The sequence below is a fragment of the Mastigoproctus giganteus genome, chromosome 9 (assembly GCF_048544385.1).
Source record: "Mastigoproctus giganteus isolate SK-2022 chromosome 9, ASM4854438v1, whole genome shotgun sequence".
Classification (NCBI taxonomy): domain Eukaryota; kingdom Metazoa; phylum Arthropoda; class Arachnida; order Uropygi; family Thelyphonidae; genus Mastigoproctus; species Mastigoproctus giganteus.
The window spans coordinates 165,684,370-165,706,229 of NC_143583.1; the positions used below are offsets into that span (position 1 = coordinate 165,684,370).

The 21,860-nt window shown below is 35.7% G+C and overlaps 1 protein-coding gene across 1 annotated transcript in view; it reads left to right on the forward strand.

Moving 5' to 3' along the window:
• LOC150080869 (voltage-dependent calcium channel type A subunit alpha-1-like) overlaps positions 1–21,860 on the forward strand; it is a 1,489,217-nt gene that overhangs the window by 583,266 nt on the left and 884,091 nt on the right. The window lies entirely within an intron of this gene.

Sequence of the window (21,860 nt, forward strand, 5' to 3'; positions counted from 1 at the left end):
CAAAAAAATTCATCCATTGAAAGCCACAGTGTAAACGTAGGGGGGGGGGGGACTATCATAAAACTGATAACACACAATGCTCATTTGATTTAAAAAAAAAAAATACATTGCTTTACTGTAATTGTTTTACGGAACAATATTTTGCATTTTTACTTTCTAGCAATATTTTGCTTTATTGCTTTACGTAATTGTTGCCGTGCATGACGTTTTCCAAATATATATTTTATCTTCTAATGAAATTTCTAAAAAATATTTCTATTGATAGCTGCATTGTAAACTTTAAAAACTGGTGTGCAAAAGCAGAAAAAAAGAATTCCAACAATTTGTTTTGAAAAAGAAAAAAGACTGCATTCCTTTCTTTAATATATATTGTATCTACTCACTGAAAATCAAGAAAATTCATCTATCGGAAGCCACAATGGAAAAGGTAAAAACTTTGTGTAAAACTGATCACTACAGTGAGCATTTGATAAAAAAAAAAAAAAAAAAAGTTTGCTTTATTGTAATTGTTTTTAGAGGATTATATTGAAACAGCAGTTTCCTGGATATATATTTGATCTTCTAATGAAATTTCAAGAAAATATTTTTATTGATAGCTGCGTTATAAACTTCAAAAACTTATGTCGAAGGAACTTTGCATGCATCTCACCTAGTGTGCAAACGAAATAAAATAAAATACGCTATGAGTAACAGATTAGGAAAAGGTAAGTAATTGTTACTCTATACTTCAATATTTCCTTGATATGCATTTGATACCATCAAAATATTTCAAGGGAAAAATTCTATTTTCATTATCACACATACGCCAGAAAAATTCAACATAAAGTGTCATATGTTTGGATGCTTGAATTTCATTCTGAGCTGCAAATGTAATTTTACTTCTCTTGTCATCACTTTTCTTGCACTGACAAAGTAGCTGTTTACCGAATGAAGGAAAACATGGTTAATTTTCATGAAATTTCCAGTTCCTTTCATTCATTAGGAGAGCAAGTTCACCCTTTCTAGTCTGACCAGAGAGAGAGAGAGAGAGAGATAAAAATACTCTTTTGGTGGGGAGATGGCCAGGAGATGTGCAGAGCTATAACTTTCATCACAGATGCTGGAGTTTTAATAAGTCAGCTTCATCCTACAATGCTGAAGTTCTAATAAGTCTGATTTTGATCTGGTGCGCATGTGATAAAAAAAAAAAACTTTGCTTTACTATAATTGTTTTAGGGAACAATATTTTGCCATCCCTCTGGAAATATTAGCGAGTGAACTGCATTATAAATTTTAAACATCATTATATAGCTTGTCCTTAAATTCAAATGACTATGGTTACTTTCTTTCGAGTGACTGCATGTTTTCGCCTTGTAGAGATGTTTTATTGTGGATATGTCTGTGGGGGGGATTTAATTTATTTACATTTTTATTGTTGTATATCTATATTATTTTAATTTATTCCCCTATTTACACAACTCCCCTTTATAATATCTCCCCACTAGCGCATCTGACTTTACTTCTCAGAAAATTCTAAGTTCATAGGGGAGAAACTCTTATATGTTTAATTCCCATTGGTTAGGCTTGTGTCCAGTACAACAAATAATTACACAAATGTTATACAAAAAAAATAAGTTTATTATGCATATTTACAGTTAAATCATAACAAATCTCATTAAGAATAAAATTTCACTGTTTCAACACCAAGGTACTTCCAACATATCCAGTCTCTTCCTATCTAACAAACAGGCTCCTTTACAGACTTGACTTTTTTTTTTTTTATCTCACCTTTCTCATTATGCATACACAGGTTAAATAGTTACACTCTTTATATGCTCACCTTATTTCTGCTCCTATTACAACACAATCAAATCATACCTCATAGGTGTCATTAACATTTTTTTAATCATTAAAGTTAAACATATCATTGATCATATTACTTTTATGTATCATCATAACTACCAATTTATTCTTTAATTCCCTATTCCTCTTTCTTATATATTTCTTTAACCATTATCAGTTACAGAACTTGATTACCAAAATACAATATTACATTCAAACACACCTTTAAGGGTTGGCAATATACATAAATTTTATCTCCACACATTTAGTATTTCTATTTTTTACTACAATTCCTTCCGTTAACTTTCTCATCTACATTACTATCCTCCTTATTCCAAATTACTGCCTAAACCAACCATAATTGCCTTAGAGTAGAATTTACTCCTATTTGGTTCACCCATCTAATCTTATCTTTATCATTAAATTCCCCAATTATCGCACTACAGTCCTTTCTCTAGCAGTTAACTTACAGTATTTTCAAAAATAACTTTCTCTTATCATTGAATTCCCCAAATATCGCTCCACAGTCCTTTCTCTAGCTTTTAACTTACAGTATTCTCAAATTAACTTTCACTTACTTAATTTCTGTGATCAGATATCTTCATAAGGGCCTTCTATCCTATCCTTATCCAGAGCTGTTATCTTCTGCTATCCAGGGCAACATCATACAGCTTCCAGGGCAACATCTTACAGCTTCCAGGGCAACATCTTACAGCTTCCAGGGCAACATCTTACAGCTTCCAGGGCAACATCATACAGCTTCCAGGGCAACATCATACAGCTTCCAGGGCAACATCATATGGCATCACAACTGCTACTCCGCTTTCAGGATATTATCGCCTTCCTCGGTGGACTGGGTGTTCTAAGGGAATCTTCTTCTCTCATTCTCACTGTTTGCAGAACTTCCTTTTACTACCCCTTTCCAGTTCATCTCCTAATTTCTCACTCACTACATTACTGATAACCCCACTTCGACTTTTTTTGTCGGCTATTTCTTCATCATCTTTCAAGCAACTCCTCCCGACTCACCCTTTCACTAGCACCGCTCAAAAAAAAACTCTCCTCTCCCCTTCTCTTCCTTTTTCCACTCTCCCCTCTTGTGTCCATATCCATCCACAATTTTCTCCAGGAGTTTTCCACGCCTTCCCACAGTGTTTTCTTCCAATCACTCTTTCTTTTTCATTTTTTCTTTCTTTTCATTTGTTGGAAGGCCTAATTCAGCCTGCCCCGTAGCACTAGCACGTGATTCCCAATATCCCTCTCTTTTATTATTTTCAACTTGTTAACATGTGTTCTTTGATGTCGGCCGAATATTCCAAAACAACTCTTCCTGTCTCATAACAGCTTGTCTCTATTGCACTCAAAAAAAACCACAAATTGTGACACTGGCTACTATAGCGTCTATTTTTAGAAACTAGTGTGTGTTGTACAGAATACGTTTCCGGTGTGTGACCACTCCTAAACCTTAAGTTGTTTTTGTAGCGCCGGACCCCCTGGTGGGTTTGTCATAGTATCCTCCATCTGTTCCCTGGTTTAACGGAAGTAAAGCTAATGGCTCTGTTTTCGTTCCCGCTACTCTTTTAATTTTTATACCTCTTACCAGAATAATTCTTATTTCTGAAACTGCATATATTACCCATTTATCCTATTAACGGCAAGAATCAAAAGAAAACTAACTTTCAAAGTCTTAATAAAAATATTTTTTTTTTTTTGTAAGATTTCCAAATCTTACACGTCCTTCCAGTAAAATCATCAATAGTAGTCCTTTATTGTACCTAAAGTCATTCGTTACGTTGGGGGAAACGGTTTTTGCTCCTAATTGATGCAGCACTTTCGAATTTTCCAAAAGCATATTATCTGAACACAATGTAAATTAGAAAGACAGTAAAAGAGTTGATAATTTGTGCCATTGGTAGGCAGCATTCCAACAAACAAATTTTCTGTTTATACTCTGGGATGACCACATGGTCATAGGAGATCCCAAGGTATAGAGAGAGAGAGAGAGAGAGAGAGAGAGAATACAAGAAACTGCACTGCATTTAGCAGTTACTGGCTTGATTGTGTGAAATTGCGCATCTGCCAAAAACCACAGAAAAACAAAAGAGATATGGAGTAAATCTATTTTTCAGTGGGTATATCTTTTTATTGCAGCTCAGAACAGCATATGACCATGGATGGTGAATTTATTCAGCTTGTGTACTAAAAAAGAATTTCTCCCTTTGTGATAACGTCAAATACATACCAAGGAAATATTTTCTAACAATATTTTTTGAGCAGCCCATTAGCTGTAATCTGTTAGCTTTGTATTCTTCAAAAATATTGCATTTTTGTGAACAATACACATTTCAAAAATCAATCTGTTATTCATAGCAGATGATTTTTTTCTTCTTCTTTTGTGCACCAGTTTTCAAAGTTTATAACGCAGCTATCAATAAAATATTTCTTGAAATTTCTTTAGAAGGTCAAATCCAGGAAACTGCTGTTCTGATATTGTTCCCTAAAAACTATTACAATAGGGCAAACTTTTTTTTATCAAATGCACATTACAGTGTTATCAGTTTTACACCAGTTTTTTCCATTTCCAGTGTGGTTTCCAATAGATGAATTTCCTTGATTTTCTGTTAGTAGGTGCAATACACATTGAAGAAAGGAAATACGATCTTATTGCTTTGTATGGCAACTAATAGTAGCTTTCGTTTGTCTTTTGTTTGTTTTTTTGCCTTCTTGATAAAGCTGTACAGAGAACTGACCGAATGGCAGAATGAACTGTTCTCACGCTTCACTCATAAACAACTCCCCTCTGTAAACAGAGATGCATGCTCTCTCTAAAACAACAAATGAATCAAGTATCGTGTTTCATAAGCCCTAGACTAGTTAGGGTGGGGAGTTAAAAAAAAAAAAATAACTGAAAAAGGCCTAAAAAATTGCAAACTTGATGTCACATTTTTGTCGTTTGCGGGAAATTGAACAGAAATTTCTGAAAATTGAAGTGGAAAAATTTAAGAAAACAGTTCTGGCTCCAGTTATAGCAAGGTTCAGCTCTCTAGATAGAGTAAAAATTATAGAATTTATTTGTTGAACCCAGTTGGCGTGGATTACACACCCCAACTGGGTTCAACAAACATGATATATGACAAAGTCAAGACTATGAGGAGGGGAAATGGAGACAAAATGTAATCTGGTGTGTTTGTCATATGTAGCAACTCGTGGATTTCCAAAATTGGGAAGCCTGGTGTTTCAGGAGAGCCCAGCCTTAATACACCACTTTGGTCCTTGCTTCAGCCAATATGGGAGGCTGGTTTTGGCTCATTCATGTATCCTTGCTGGAGTCAGCTATAGTACAATAGGTCTCCTTCCCTTTGGGCCAGGGTCAAGACCTTTTTGGATGTATGGGTTTAGTATCTCATTAACTCTGGCTGCCACTTGCATACACCCTACTTTTTAGCCTGTGAGTGGATGTCTCCTCATTGGGCTCCATGGTGGGTGGAGAGCCTTAAAGATAACGAATTTATTATCATACTCCTGTTAGTAATTTAAGTGTTTCCTCTTCCTCTGGGACTGCTAACAGGTACCTAATAAAGAGATAGAAGAAAATTAGAAGAGAAAGAGATACCATACCTAATAAAGAGATAGAAGAAAATTAAATAAACAAAAAGAAGCACCAAACAGAAGCTACACCACTGCCTCCTACCACATTTTCTTATTAAACATTCTATAAAAGAAAAGGAACTTGTAAAATTTTCCCTTCTTCATTCAGAAGGATCTTGTAGGACAGGCAGTATCCCTGAAGTTGATAAAATAACTTAAGATCAGGTGTCCTTTTTGTAACTTAGACCTGGTGTCCTTCTGTAGAAATCCTCAGTGTGATATTTGGAATTGCTCCTCTAAGCAACATCTCTTTGAGTCATTCCAATTAAAGTAACACTAGATAGGACACTTAGTACATCATGTGGGGGGTTGCAGTTGAATGGGATCTCTTTGAAACATCTGAAGGGGAGATATGTAGTGAATTCAGAGACCGGGTGACAGCCAATAAGAGGATATTCATTCATAAGAAAGAAAATTTAGTTCCAGCTGGGTTCCTTATTCTTAACATAGCTAAACTGCCTGCTTCCACGAAGGCAAGATATCTGAACTTCCCCTGTAAGCTCTACATTCTAATCTATTACAATGTTTTATATGCCAAAAGTATGATAATTTGTATATGGCATGTTGTGACTCTTCTGCTTGTCCCCACTGTGATGCAAAGCAATACAAACAAGGAATGCTCTCTTTGAAACGAGTATGCTTAAACTGTGGCAGTGAACATCCTGCCTACTCAAGGGTATGCTATCAACGTATACTTCAAAGCATATTCAAAGTATGCTTGTAAAGTTATTAGTGGCCTACAGGGTTCCCCTATCTCCACCGTATGTTAGGCGTATGCCAAAAGCCGGCAGGGAAAAAAAAAAAATGAGAGAGAAAAGAAGAAAGAAGAAAGGTGTTTAATAAGTGTGTGTGATATGTTGTTTCTGTTGTGTGTGTGCCGGCACCTGGCATTTAGCAGCAGGGAGCCGAGGCAAAGAGCCCACAATGCCCGACTCCCTGCTCCTGGCCCTAGCCATGAGGAGACAGCCAGGAACTACTATTTCACGAAGAAAAGTAAGGGGAAATCAGAAAGACTGATGACCCAAGAAGGAAAATATATACTAGTTGGAGAATTAAGAAAATTTTTTAAGACAACTCTTAAAGGGGAAAAGTAATTTTTGAGAAAAGTCTAGTCTAATAATTAAAGAAAATAATAGCAAGGATAACACAAAGTAGCTGGCCTGATAATACATTTGAGCAATTTAACAAATAATTTAACCAACCACAGGGAAAGACAGCAATTGCAGTGGAAAGATGAGAAACAAATCTGAAAATGAAAACAGAGCAAAATATTCTATATGCATAGGCATATATGGAATGTTTTGCTCTTACGCAGTTTTGTACAAGTGTTTATACATCAACACAAACAAATATTTCAGTTCCACCATGAGAGTCTTTTTACCCGACATGTTTGCTACTTGTTGATGCAAGAACACAAAGAAGAAACAGTCACTACACCTATCTTCATGCTAACCAAGGCAGTTGCATCTAATGAGAGACCCCTTCCCCCAGCGCTAAGACCCAACCCATTATTAGTGGGATACAAAATGAAGAAAAGAAAAGGGCAGATGATCCTATCTTGGATCTATATCCTGAGGAAGATATGGATGCTGGGCACCCTTTATTTCCTAAAATCCGAATCAGAAACTGAAGTGTTAAACCAAAACCTGAATTACTTCAGAAGCCAGCTAATGGATCCACTAAACCCAAGCAGTAATGACTAACCTCTTACAATGGAATTGCCATGCAGTCTGATGAAATATGGAGGATATCAAAATGCTTTTTCATAAACATATACCTGTCTGCCTTTGTTTGCAGGTGGCGCCTCCATAGCCAGGTGGGCAGGAGCAGCAGTGTATAGCACACGCTTCTTGATTAGATTTGGGATTTGAGCCGGTGACCCACTAAATATGGAGGATGCGGAAAGGTCAGGGAATAACCACCGCATATCCCCGGAGCAATATGGCCTTAGTTGCTAATGCTCCTAAAAACCAAACAACAACATTTGTTTGCAGGAAATGTATTTAAAGGCAAAGAATAATGCAGAATTTTACTACTTTCTGAAAAGATAGGAATGGGGATGGTTTGGTCCATGGAAGAGTTGCAATCCTTGTGGACAACATACCCCTTTCATGTGGATTCAATTGCACACTAATTTAGAAGTAGTAGCAATTGGGTTCTTTCTCACAATCTGTCCTGTATATTTTCTTCCTGGGACAACCATCATCCAGACAGATCTTGATGATCATAATTTGCAATTGCCCTCTCTGCTTCTACTTCTTGGAGACTTTAATGGACATAATACCCTGTGCAGTAGTGTAGATATTAATGAACTAAGTTGTATTGTTGAATGTATGCTCGAAAATAATGACTTTACATTGTTAAATGTGAGAATCAACACCTACCTGTTCCACATGCCTACACGTTCTTTCTCTGCAATCAATCTCTCTATCTGCTCCCATTCCATCTTTCCTTTGCTTTCGTGGGAAGTGGAACAGAATCTTTATGAATGTGCTGACTTTCCTGTAATATCCACCTTAGTGGGCAGACATGAATCTAGTATCCACAGTGGAAGTTTGATGAAGCAGATTGCAATACATTTGCAAAACTTACTGAATTTCTACCTGTTGAAATCCAGTGGGAATCAGCTGATGATATAGCCAAGTATGTCATAGAATGTATTATCTGTTCAGTGGTTATGGCAGTTCCAAAAACGTCCTCATAATTACCGTGCTCTCCGAAACCATAGTGGAACCAAAAGTGTAAAGAAACAAAGAAGGCAAAAATCGAGCATGGTGAAAATTTTGGTGTTACTCCACCATTCAACATCTTTAGCCTTTTAACATGCCTCACTACTAGTCATCTGGGATAAACTGTTTCTGTTTATTTGGAAAATGAAGGGTTAATATACAACACTTCCCTCCTCTGTATTAGAGCACAATGGGTGTAAAGTAGCAGACCCAACTGCTATTGCCAATACTCTAGTAGAAGTATTTCCCAGCATATCTGCTGTTCCCAAAAACGTTATTCATTTCCCTGACAATGGCATCACTAATTATAATTCTTTTTCAACTATGGTAGTATACATACACTCGATTGTTCTGAGGCCTGAATTTGGGTTGCATCACTTGACAGGTTAACAAAACCTTCAGTCTCTTATGAGCTTCCAGTTGCATTTGTTTCTAGGGCAAGCAGCCATCTCTTCGGTGACTAGAAATTCTTCTAGCAGTGCACAAATTTTAGTGTGATTCAATAAATAAATGTTCTTTTTATATTTCAGCATGACCACATCAGAATAGTTTACATCTGTTATTTTTGACCAGAGTTACGTCTTTGCTTTAATTAACTATGCATGTATGACATAAACTATGCAAATTAAATTTAAATTGGATTCTTTCTTTTAAATTTTATTAATTTATCAAAGAATTAATTGGTTTTGTGTTTCCTATAGGTTTCCATATTAATACTGTGATTTTTCTTTTCTAGTTATGTGATAATAATTATGTTTTCATTTCTATTATGTTATTTCTTTTCTCATGATTTCTCTTATAATAAAAGAAAATCAAAGTATTATTCTTATTATTGATAGATGAAGTTTGAAGTTAAAAAATATATACTAGAGAAAAACCAGTCTAGTTTTCATATTTTTTGGCAAACCTTATTATTACAGACCTTATATTACAAAACCTGAAAATTTTGGTCCCTTGTAAACTTTGTCTTAACCTTGGTGCATATGCAAGTATATGTGTATTTTCATGAATGATCTCTGTGATCTATATATTCATTTACCATGAGTGGTGCATGTTTTTATATATATATATATATATATATATATATATATATATCAAAAGTAAGTTCTAATATTATAAGTTATAGTTCAAATATAAGTTCTATGTTTATTTATGTATAAATGGTGTATAAATATTTGAGTAGGGGTTGCCCTGTTTAATCAGAGTTTCTAAGTAATTGTTGACACACTTTATGATATGTGGTTGTCTGAAATTGGTTTGAAAGTCAATTGGAAGAAAAGCTAGCTATTTGGGCTTAAAAAGCTGCAAGTGAATGAATTGCCTGGGAGAATTAAATTGAATCATATGATACATAAATAGAGACGCAGGATATTTTCATAGGTGATTTTCTGATTAGATTTTGATCAGTGTGTTATAATATTAGTTTATTAGTATAATAAACTAACATCGAATGGGTGCGACAGTACCTGTGAACAGGCAAAGTTTTTACTGGCTCCAGCAACTATTTGCTGGAGCCAGTATAGAGAAGTTTTGCGTTTTTATTGACTTAAACTGGCATATTAATTTATTTTTTAGAGTTGCTTTATATTTCTAGTAACAATACTTTAGTTTAATTTGAATTTAGATAGAGATTTTGTAGGTTATTACTTAGTATCGGTAAGGGTATCAAATCCACTTGTTGAACAGGTTTTGCAGCTCCCGCGAATGCAAAGTTTTTAATTATACTTAGCCACTTTATTGACTTAATTGTTAGATTAAATTATTTTCTATAAGCAGCTTATAGACCTAGTCAAGCTCGGTGGTTTATTTTGAATTTAGATAGCGCAATTTGGAAAGTAAATAATACCTCGTGTCTGTAGATTAACCATTCATAACTTGCCGCCATTGTTATAAGATACAGCATGTGCACCGAACTAGATAGCATAAGGTGTAATGGAAAATTAGAGAGCGTAAGGTTTAACGGAAAACTAGATAGCAAGTATAGTAATATTAATTAATCAGTAAAATTTATTAATCTTATTAAATATCACTGTCAATTGAATTTTACTTTAACTAAATAAATATAGCGATAGTTTTTACAAAGGTAACATCATAAATTAATACATATAAGTTGACAGGGGATAAGAAAGTCATATAATGTAACTCAGAGATAATATTCGATACCAAAATACATATATATATATATATATATATATATATATATAGTGTTATATTATAAGTTATGCATTGGGATATAATTTTAGGGTTATATTTTGTATTGGAATTTTATTGAACTTGAATAAAAATCATGACTCAGAACAGAAAAGCAAAGCAAAAGGCTCACGGGAGACTGGGGGGGGGCAGTTGGCCTCTGAATTACAGTCTAATGAAATGCACTGCTTCGTTGATGTTTCTGGAGCAATCAGGAACGGGACATGATATTGCCAAAGAGAATATCTTTGTGTGTGCGCATGATATAAGTAGTGCGAGGAAATCAGGCAAGGACTCAGCATTGTTATGGGCTTATATTAGAGCTTGAAGGACAGGGTGGATGCCCTCAAAGGATTTAAATTGAGGGTCCATCAAGCTCTCAGCTGCCCACATCAGTACCAGAGCTTGCACTTGAACATCAAGCAACACAGCGGCCCACATCAATGCCAGAGCTTGCACTTGAACATCAAGCAACACAGTTGTAAACCCCAAGGCAGAATGCACTGGTCCCAAAGGAACTAGTTGTTGTAGGTGACTCTGTTGTCAGGGAAATGGGGACCATATTATGCAAAAAAGATAGATGGAACAGGACCAGGGACAAAGGTTGATGATGTTGTAGAGCAGATATCATCTTTTAAGGGCACAAAGGGTTATATTGTTGTACACATTGGCACAAATGATATTAAGAGTAGGAGACCAATCGAATTGGTCAGGCAAGACTTTCCCTTAACAAAACCATGCTGTGTCTGAGCTATAACTGAAGTCTTGTCTAGATGATCTTGCAGTGCTTCTTTAACCAGTGCCTCCATTAATTTTCCTGGAACAGAAGTTAAACTCACAAGTCTATAATTACTTGTGTCAGCCTTTGATCCTCCTTTGTAAATTGGGGTCATATTTTCACATCTCCAGTCTATGGGTACCTCCCCTGTGTCCAAAGAAGCGCTCATAATTATGGCTAAGGGTTTGCTTACTTCCTTTGCTGCCTCCTTTAATATAACTGGATAGATCCCATCCACCCTGGTTGCCTTTTTTATGTTTATCATCAACAATTTCTCCTCCACTTTCCTCTCAGTTATTACAAAATCATCTAGCTCACTGCCAGAGTTTACTTTACCTCTGGCATTTCATTTCCTGAATAACTCCTCATGTGTGAATGTAGTTGCAAAATACTCATTTAATTTGTTAGCTACCTGAGCAGGATCCTCAACTGTTGAACCATCAATATCCAGTGGACCAATCTGATTCATCCCTTTCCTTCTACTGTTTACCTAGTAAAGAACTCTTTTCTGTTTTTCTTTGCATCCTTTGCCAAGGATTTCTCATAATCTGCCTTTGCCTGCTTAATCTCCTTTGCGACTTGGTTACAAAGCTTATATCTATCATAGGCTTCCATGTTACCCATTAATTTATATGTATTCCATGCATTTTTCTTCTCTGCCATATGTCTCATTAGTTCATCTGGCATCCATTTAGGCCTAAACCTTGAACAATACTTCTTAGTTGGTATGTAAAGCCTAGTAGCTTCCAAGATAAGTTCTTTGAATGCTTCCCATTTTGGATTTGCTGTTGGTAACATCATCAGTTGGTCCCACTGTATAGAAATTAAATACTGTCTCAGACCATAAAGCAAAAAACCTTCCTTTTATCCGTGGGATTTACTCAAAGAGGTAGTTACCTCTTTGAGTAAATCCCACTTCAGCACACTGTTATCACTGCCACCTAGTGGTTCCTTTATCTGCAGATTCTTAATACATGAAGAATCACTACTGATAATCAGATCAAGCGTATTACTCCCTCTAGTTGTCTCCCGAACATGCTGATGTAGAAAACAGTTATCCAATAAATCCACAAAAGCCTTGCTAGTGTGTGAGTGACCAACCCAAAAATTCCAGTCAATATCTGGGAAATTAAAATCCCCCATTATAACACTCTCTGATTTACTGACCCACTCCATTTCCCTGTACAGTTTCTTATTATGCTCATCACAGTCATTAGGACTATAGCACACTCCTACTTTCAATGTTGATTTCCCAATACTTATGTCACACCAAACTCACTCGATACTGCACTGTCCAGCGGTGTCTATTGGCTTCAATTCCTTGGATTTTATGTTTCTTAATTAATAGCATAACCCCTCCTCCCTTCCTATCCTGTCTATCCTTTCTGTACACATTGTACTCCCCAAATTCCAGTTCTGCGTTCCTTATATCTGTGTGATACCACATCTCTGATATCCCAACAATATCTGCCTTTGATGTTTTGAGCAGTACCTCAAATTTATCAAATATATTTACCAAACTCCTAGCATTGGTGTACACGCAAGTATACATGCACGTGTTCCTATTCTTATCTACCCTAACACAACCCATGTGTTTACATGTACCGCAATGACTCCCAGCAGTCTCTGAAATACCCTGCATCTTGTTTTCTAGGCTGCTGCTCATTCCAATAGAAGCAGTGCAAGAATCACTTTCACCTCTGCCAGTGGCTACTGTTAATCTATTAGTCCTTGTATCCCCCCAAGCTGGCAGTTTTCCGACCCACCTAACACTGCTTCGATAGCATCAGAAAATATTCTTGCACCCTTTCTATTTAAGTGTATCCCATCCCTCTAGAAGCAGTCTCTCCTGTTAACAAGTACAGACCAGGCTGAAAAAAAATTCTACCCCCTGAGCCTTGCACAATCTTTCCAGGGCCGAATTGATTGATAAGGCCCTTATCGTGTCTGGGCAGAATTGCAGACACTTTCAAATTCAACCCTAATTCACGGCTTTTTTTAACACTGACCTGTACTTGTTAAGTAATTCCACCGGTCTCCTACTCTTATGAGCTAAATGAGGAGTAACGGTAAAAGAACTAGATGAAATCTTTTATATCATAGAGAATCTCAAACAAAAGGTTTGAGGTTCTCTGTGATATTTATTTCACCATGAACTAGAGAAGATTGTTTTCAGCTATCAGAAGTTGATTTGACAAAAAAAAAAAAAAAAATGCTGTGCAAACAAACCTGTTCAAATATTTCTGTAATATATAGTTTCTTTGTTGTGTGTTTTATGCAATAAACATTTAATTCTGTAATTTTAATTTTAAATGCAAGTCTACACATGACTTTATTAGCAGGAGCCTGTCAAGTAACACTTCTGTTTCCGATAGTTGATGGAACACACTGAGGCTGGCAAACACATGTTCATTGGCCATCCAACGCACAATAAGTGTAGTTCACAATTCAAATCTTTTTCAGCTATCGCCTAAAAAGAGATCATGTTAACTGGAAATTTGCATCGTGTGAAGTGAAAAGGAGTATAATTTTTTCAAATAGCGGTAACTTAAAAACATGTCAATTGAACTCACATTATGTGACGCCTGGCTGCTGGGCCAGGCTGTCCTGAGGGCACTAGGGGTTCTCTGCACCTGGGCACTAACATTGAAGGGGCACCTGAAAACCTGAAAGTTACATACACGTATGAAGAAAATTTGTAGAGGGCATCTCCAATTCACAAAGGGGGATCAAAGGGTGACACGAGTAATTACAGACCAGTTACTTTAACTTCTGTTCCGGGTAAAATAATGGAGTCGCTGGTTAAAGATGCATTGCAGGATCATCTAGACAAGACTGCAGCAATAATTCAGACACAGCATGGGTTTGTTAAGGGGAAAGTCTTGTCTGACAAATTTGATAGGATATTATGATGTGGTTACAAAGGAACTGGATGCAAAAAATAATTTTGATATCATATATTTGGATTTCAGGAAAGCTTTTGACACTGTTGCTCATGGAAGACTATTGTACAAATTGGAGCAGAATGGTATTAAGGGTAAGTTGCTACAATGGATAAAAGGATGGTTAAGTGCGAGAAGACAGAGGGTGGTAATCAATGGGTGCTGCTCTTCGTGGACTAATGTTATTAGTGGAGTCCCACAGGGTTCAGTGTTGGGTCTACTGTTGTTTTGTATATTTATCAATGATATTGATAAAGGTATATCAGGCTTAATGTCGAAGTTTGCAGATGATACAAAGGTTGGCAGGGCTGTTAATGACAGTAATGGCAGTGTGCTACTGCAACAGGATCTAGATAATTTGGGCAGAGGGGCTAAGAAGTGGCAACTGAAGTTTAACCTTGACAAATGCAAAGTACTGCATATGGGTAGAAGTAACCCCAGAGAAACATACCAACTGTGTGGTACTACACTAAAGGTGGTAGAAAATGAAAAAGACCTGGGAGTAATTGTGCAGTCAGATATGAAGTTTTCTGAGCAATGCAGACAGGCTGCCAGGGCAGGTCATGGGGTTTTGTCAATGATATATAGGAATTTTGCCAGCAGGGAAAAGGAGGTGATTATCTCTCTGTATAAGGCAATGGTCAGGCCACGCCTTGAGTACTGCGTAGGTGGTCTGGAGGCCTCATTTTAGGAAGGATGTAGATTTACTTGAGCGTGTACAGAGAAGGGCAACAAGATTGGCGAGGGGAATGAAAGGATACTCTTACCAAGAGAGGCTTAAGTTCTGCAAATTGCAGTGGCTGGAGACTAGGCACCTGTGCGGCGATCTGATTGAGGTATATAAGGCCTTGAATGGGTTGAGCATGCTGAATTCTGATGGGATCCTTCCACTTGTTCAGATTACGAACCTAAGGGGGCATAAATTCAAATTAAGAAAAGACAGATGTAGAATAGATGTGCTGAAATTTGCCTTTAGCCAGCGGGTGGTTAATTGCTGGAACAAACTTCCATCTGTCGTTGTGGAAGTTGATAGGTTGAATAAATTTAAGGAGGAGCTGGACAGGCATTTGGAGGGAATGGTGTGTTTGTTTTTTTTTTTTTTTTTTATATTTTTGGCTGATGCTGCATAAGCTCATACACGTGCTTTCTTGCATCACATGCCACTACTACTACTACATGCTTTTGCAGCAAAAATTTCAGTATACACAAGAAAATTTGGGACTCTCAAATATACAATATGGTTTTACTCTTGGTCCTGGTGTGTACAGAGGATGCTAAATATGTTCTTGGCATTTTTGTTGATTTTGAAGGGGCTTTTGATAATATCTCCTGGCACAGTGTGTTACTGATGCTTCACATCGCAAAATGCTCCCATCAGCTTTATAGCGTCATATGGATTATTTTAAGAAAAAATCATTTAAGCTTAAGTCAAGTTGGAATTCAGTAACTAGATCTGCTATTTGAGGATATATGCAGGGATGTGTTTTTGAGATTTTGTAATGTGGAAATTGGTATTAGAGGATTGGTTATGGAAGGAATATAGTTATGTTCATACAATTGCATATGTTGATGACTTGGCAATCTCAGTTGAAGACTCTTCATGGCTACAAATTGAACAATGATCTAAGGAAATAATAAAAGATCTGAATGCTTGGTGTGACTTCCATAAATTAACAATATCTAGGTCGAAAACAAAAATATTGTTTATAAAGGGGAACCTATCTGTACATAGAGAACCTCGTGTGCGTATTGGTTCTGGATGTTTAAAATCCATTAAGAATATTAATACCTTCAGTAAAAAAGTCTTCATTGACAGAGGTCTGAGATTTGACACCCATATCAATTTTCTATCTGAAAAGGTTGCAAAGTTTGTTAACGTGATAGTAAGGGTTACTGGGTAGGATTGGGGTACTAGAGGTGGGGGCACTATCTCTTCTTTAGACTGTGTTTTCCTTCCTATTGTTTCTTATGGTATCTCAGTTTGGATAAACTGTATTTATTTTAAAATTTATGTTAGAAAACTGTATTCCATTCAAAGAATAATGCTCCTGAAGATGGCTCTAGTTTGTAGAACTATCTCCACTGATGCACCACAGATTGTCACAAAGAAAATCCCATTTGAGCTTTTTCTGATCTACAGATTAATGACTTTCAGTATTTGGCATGGAACTCCTTTTATTATTCTTGATCTTGAGTTGGAGTTGGCTAATAATACTAAGAATTTGGCCAAGTGAATCTTCAATACCTTAATGACACTTTGGAATCATAGATGGGCTAACTCTGCTAAAGGTGAAATAACACTTGTAGGTTCTTTGCCTCTGTTTTTGATGTTCCACTAGAAAAATGGTTGTGCCTAATGTACAAACTCTTTTTATTAACCAGTCATGACTCATTTCTAGCAAAGCTGAATCAACTGTGTGTTTCGGGAAGGTTGCAGTGTCATCGTAAGGCTGTGGAGACATGGAGTGTGTTTTTTTGTTGTGTGTACTCTGATCTCAGAAAGAAATTTTTATGTTCTAGTCCTAATCTTGCTCACCTGACTGAGGACAATGAGGCTCAGTTAATTAAGACTGAGCAAGATTTTCAGGCTTTTCAAAACTTTTTTCCCAAGAAATTAATCCAGAGAAGATCTGTCCTGCTTGAACTTGTGGAAAGAATAGTAGAAGGCCATGTGCTTGCCTTGTGGTTCCTTGTTCCACAATTTATATTTCTGACTTTAACTCTAATATGTCATATGATTCCTGGACATGTATTAAGTTGATTGAGACTGATTTGAATTCTCCTAGTTTGCTTTATGACCTTTTAATTTATGGTTTGGCCTTGAATCTGTATATCATCTGTTTATAATATGTATAGCAGAATTGCCAGTTTCTGACTAGGGGCTGCTTGTTAATAAAAAAATGTTAAAAAAAAAAAAAAAAAATCATCACAATAAGTGCTTCCAAACTAACAAGCATAATAAGCTAGTTTCTGAGGGACAGAGATATGGAAAGGCTTCTTTTGAAAGACATTTATAGAAGTTTATTAGATTCCCCTCTTTGAACTTGTAGCACAGCTCATCATTATGCTAAAAGTTCAGTGAGTTCCAGCTTAAATTTGAATCGCCATCTTTATAGGAAACTTTGAAAGGATTTGCAAAGATTTTTAATATGTTTTTATCGCATTCTATGTGTACAAACCTTTCTGTGAAAGATTGTTGAATATGCTCTATATACAAACATGCTTGAAACTATCCATGTTATATTTGTGAAACGTTTCTCTAAATAGCTCTAAATTTTTCTGAAAGGCTGATATTCTATTGAAAAGTTCACAAAACAAATGGTTTCTGCCTTGCAATTTCTCATTTAATTCATTAAGATGTGCTGTTATATCTGTCAAAAATGCTAAGTCACAAATCCATTCAGGATCATGGAATATATTCACATCCTTTCCCTTGTTTTTTTTTAGTAAAAGCAACATAAAATGCTGCAAAACTTTGCCCCCCGCTGATTTCAGAATACAGTCAATTCTGCTATAATGCGCATTTTAGCAACGCAAATTTGTTCCAACGCGACTGATATATTAGGGAACAATGTGAGCATAACACGATTTTTGTGTTGGCTTATACTCTAATTTGTCTGCGAGTAACACCAGGTGAACGCAAAACACAGTGCCAAGCGGAAAGTAGCGACCTGCTCAGCAATACATACAAGTTTATGAAGCTTAAAAAATGTCAATTTTATGAACTATATTTCCCATTTACTGTAGTTGTATTGGTCAGAGACATACTGTTGTCATTTGCTGTATTCATAAAATAACAGGTGATATTGTTGGCTGACTCATGTTTTCAGGAACTCATTTTTTTGTACGAACAGAAATTTCGTAAGGCGTGATATTGTGAGTAGAGGAGCACATTTCTGGAGGTCGCTACCATAAAACAATAAAAATAATTTACAGTTCACGCAAATTTTCCGGTTTACTGGGCTTTCTGTTAGTGCAGTCTGTTATCAATGCATAGTAAACTCGATCTTATTGCATAGTAAACTCGATCTTATTGCATTTGCGTTAATACCGATAGCTGGAATTCTGTGAGTTTTTACGGTATTATGGTGAAATGTGTTTCCCCTTCCATGAAATCTTAAATCATATAAAAAACTTAAATAAATTTTCAGAATCTTCTCTTCATTCCTACTTTTTAAACTTTGTAAACTTGTTACTCTGTATCTCACTTGCGCATGTGTATGCCCTTTATCATTATCATCGTTATTGATTGCTTATCTTTTTTACTGTTTTAAATTTTACAATAAAAAAAAAGTCAGTGAACAGAAATATCAATTAGTATGCAGATATTACTGTATTATTAAGCTATGTACGTAAGCATACATAGTCTCTGACCACTACAAGGTGTCTTGAGATGTTTAAACTTGTATTAGCAATTTTATTGGGCTTCTGACTTTTTTTAGTGTTTTACTTACCAGATTGAACTTTTTTTTTTTTTTGAGTCCTCTTCCCCTGTCCCTTTTTACCCCATAAGCCTGGTTGTTTTTAAATGCATGAAATTCCATAACACAGAAAATTTTAGGAACACATGTACCATGTTATAGCAGAACTGACTGTAGTACATAATATTGCCATATTCAGCTTTTATTTCTTAAAGAAATGCTTTAAATTGTCTGTGGTTCAGAGAACTAGATCTGATGAAGTTAATCACCTTAACAACACCATCCATAACTTTATGAAAATTGAGGTCTGTCTCTATCAAATATTACAGGTGGATTATACAATGATGATTCTTCAACTGCTTTTTGTGTTTCATTTGCTGTAAATGTTTAGACAGAATAAACACCATGCCCTTTTGAGCATGGTGTTTATTCCCACAAGTCTATTCTAATCCATATTTGAATGGACTTGTGGAAGTATTTATGCCCCATCATGTGTGTGTAGTCTTAGCAAGAGGAAGAATGCCATCAATATTTAGCTTACTTAATCCAATCAAGGCTTTAAACACCTGAGTCAGATCACTTTGCAAGTGCCTAGAGTCAACTCGCAGCAATTTCTAGAACTGAAGCCTTTCTTGATAAGAATTGGACTTGGCACATTGTGACCTTAGTTGCCTGTGCACCATAAAAACCAAAATCAAATAAAATCTTGATAATAGCACCCTTTTGACTGATTTTCTTTTCAAGGCTTTTAAAAATATTCATTAACTCTTTTATAGGCCATGTTTTTTAATGAATTTTGAAAATTTGTAAAAATGAAAACTTTGAAAGCTCGATTTCTAAAAATCATCATTACTTAATTTTTTGATGATACATAATATCTATTTATGTATCAATATTCAAATTCTAGATCTTAATTCCAGAGAATTTCCGCTTTTCAAATCCAAAATTGGACAATAATGGATTTCGAGTGTGATCTTTCCCTCCCACAACTGTGTACTCTGATTTTAAACTCTGTTTTCATGCTGAAATCTGTTGTAAACTGTATCTTCAATCACTTAGAAACCAGATAAGTATTGTCACTTATTGGATGACTTTAACATACAATAGACTCTCACTAATCTGGATTAGTGAGGGTCTACTGTACTTCACTAATCCGGATTAAGCAATAATAAAGATTAGTGAAGCAAAAAGATTGCTCTAAAGGACAAAAAAAAACTTATAACACAAATAAATAGAAAATTTAGTGATATAAGTAGTGCTAATAAAAATAAATAAAAAAAAAAATCACTGTAGATCCTTTATTTAAAAACTTTAAAAAGACTGTACATTTATCCATCGATAGATGACTCAGAAGTTGTACGGCACTCTTGGTTTACCAGGATCGGATTTAGCGGGACACTTTAAGACTCCAAAGGGGAAAAAAATCTACCCGAAATCATAAAATTCAAGTAATAAAAAAATAGGTATAAATAGATCTTTTGCAAGTCATAAATATGCAACAAGAAGCGGTGTTATATTATCCATATTATTAAGTTATATCATTAAAAACACTTCCAAATGAAATCTAAAATGTCTGGTGTCAATAGTAAAGAGGTGAGTTCTAAAATATTGTTTATAGAAAGGGACTTGACAGTGGTAGAGAATGAAAAGGATCTGGTGGTAATTGTGCAGGCAGATATGAAGTTTTCTGAGCAGTGCAGATGGGCTGTAAGAGTAGCTCATGGTGTCTTATCAATGATATACAGGAATTTTTCTAGCAGGGATAAGGAGGTGATTATTCCCTTGTATAAGGCAATGGTCAGGCCACACCTTGAGTACTGTATACAGGTCTGGAGGCCTCATTTCAAGAAGGATATAGAGCTGCTGGAATGAGTACAGAGAAGGGCAACAAGATTAGTGAATGGAACAAAGGGTTCCTCTTACGAAGAAAGGCTTAAGTTTTGCAAATTACAGTGTCTGGAGCTAGGCACTGGCGATGTGATCTGATAGAGGTGTATAAAGCCTTGAATGGTTTGAACATGCTCAATGCTGATGGGATTCTGCCTCTTGCTCAGAATAATCACCTGAGAGGGCATAAATTCAAATTGAGGAAAGACAGATGTAGGATAGATGTGCAGAAATTTGCCTTTAGCCAGCGGATAGTTGGCTATCAACTTCCACAACAAGGGATGGAAGTCTGTAGCCTAAATAAATTTAAGGCTCAGCTGGACAGGTATTTCGAATGAACAGAGGGGTGAAGTGGAAGTTTTTTTTTTTTTTCGCTGATGCTGCATAAGCTTGCTTTCTTGCATCATATGCCTCTACTAATGCTAATGTTTAGGAGATGAATGTACCTATTACCTGCAACCCCTGCTCAAAAAAAAACAAAAAAAAAAAAAAAAAAAAAAAAACAACAACAATGGAAAGAGAACGAGTGTTTAGTGCATTGCATGGATTGTTGTGTTCCATCGCAACACAAAAATGCAAATTTTGTTTCATTATTTATGTTAGGAGTGTCAATTTTTTTTTTTTTTTTTTTTTTTATAGTAAATATAATTTTTTTTTTTGTTCAGTAATCATGAAAATGATCAGTAAACGCAAAAGAGTTGTGCTTTCAGTTGAACAAAAACTTGAAATTTTTAAAAAATTTGAAAACAGTGCATTCGTTAAGTCTTTAATGGACCATTATAATGTTGGTAACCAAACCATATGTGACATCGTAAAAAATAAAAGTACGCTATTAGATTTTGCTGGCACATCTGATAGAACTGAAGATATGGCTATCGGAAAAACAATGAAACACTGCATATGAGGATCTTGTCGAGGTCCTCGTATGCAATGGTGTTGACAAAAAATTTGTTGTGGTTTAGCCAATAATTGCATAAACCCATAATATATAAAATATATTAACTTATGTACATGTATATGTATAAAGAAGTACGCAAATGAAGCAATATAAGCAATAACCCCCATCCTACTCAGAGTCAACAACAATACTGAACGTGCAAAACAATGTGGTGTATGTTACATCTCTCTCTCTCTCTCTCTCTCTCTCTCTCTCTCTCTCTGCGTATCAGAGTGACTTATCTACCTTCTTAAATCCCATGTGTCTTTCAAAGTACAGTACTGAAATGTGATCTGAATTTTTCGTATTTAAATACAAACTAACTGCAACCGGATTATCGAGCGAGGGTTTAATCAAACTTATAGTATGATTTTAACATATTTTGAAATGTTATTTCAGTTGACCTTGAAAAACATGTAGTGACATGCTCTCAGGGCCTGTCCATGAAAAAAAAATATATATATACATGTAAGTAATTCATAAAGGGTTAAATAATCTTAATTTTAC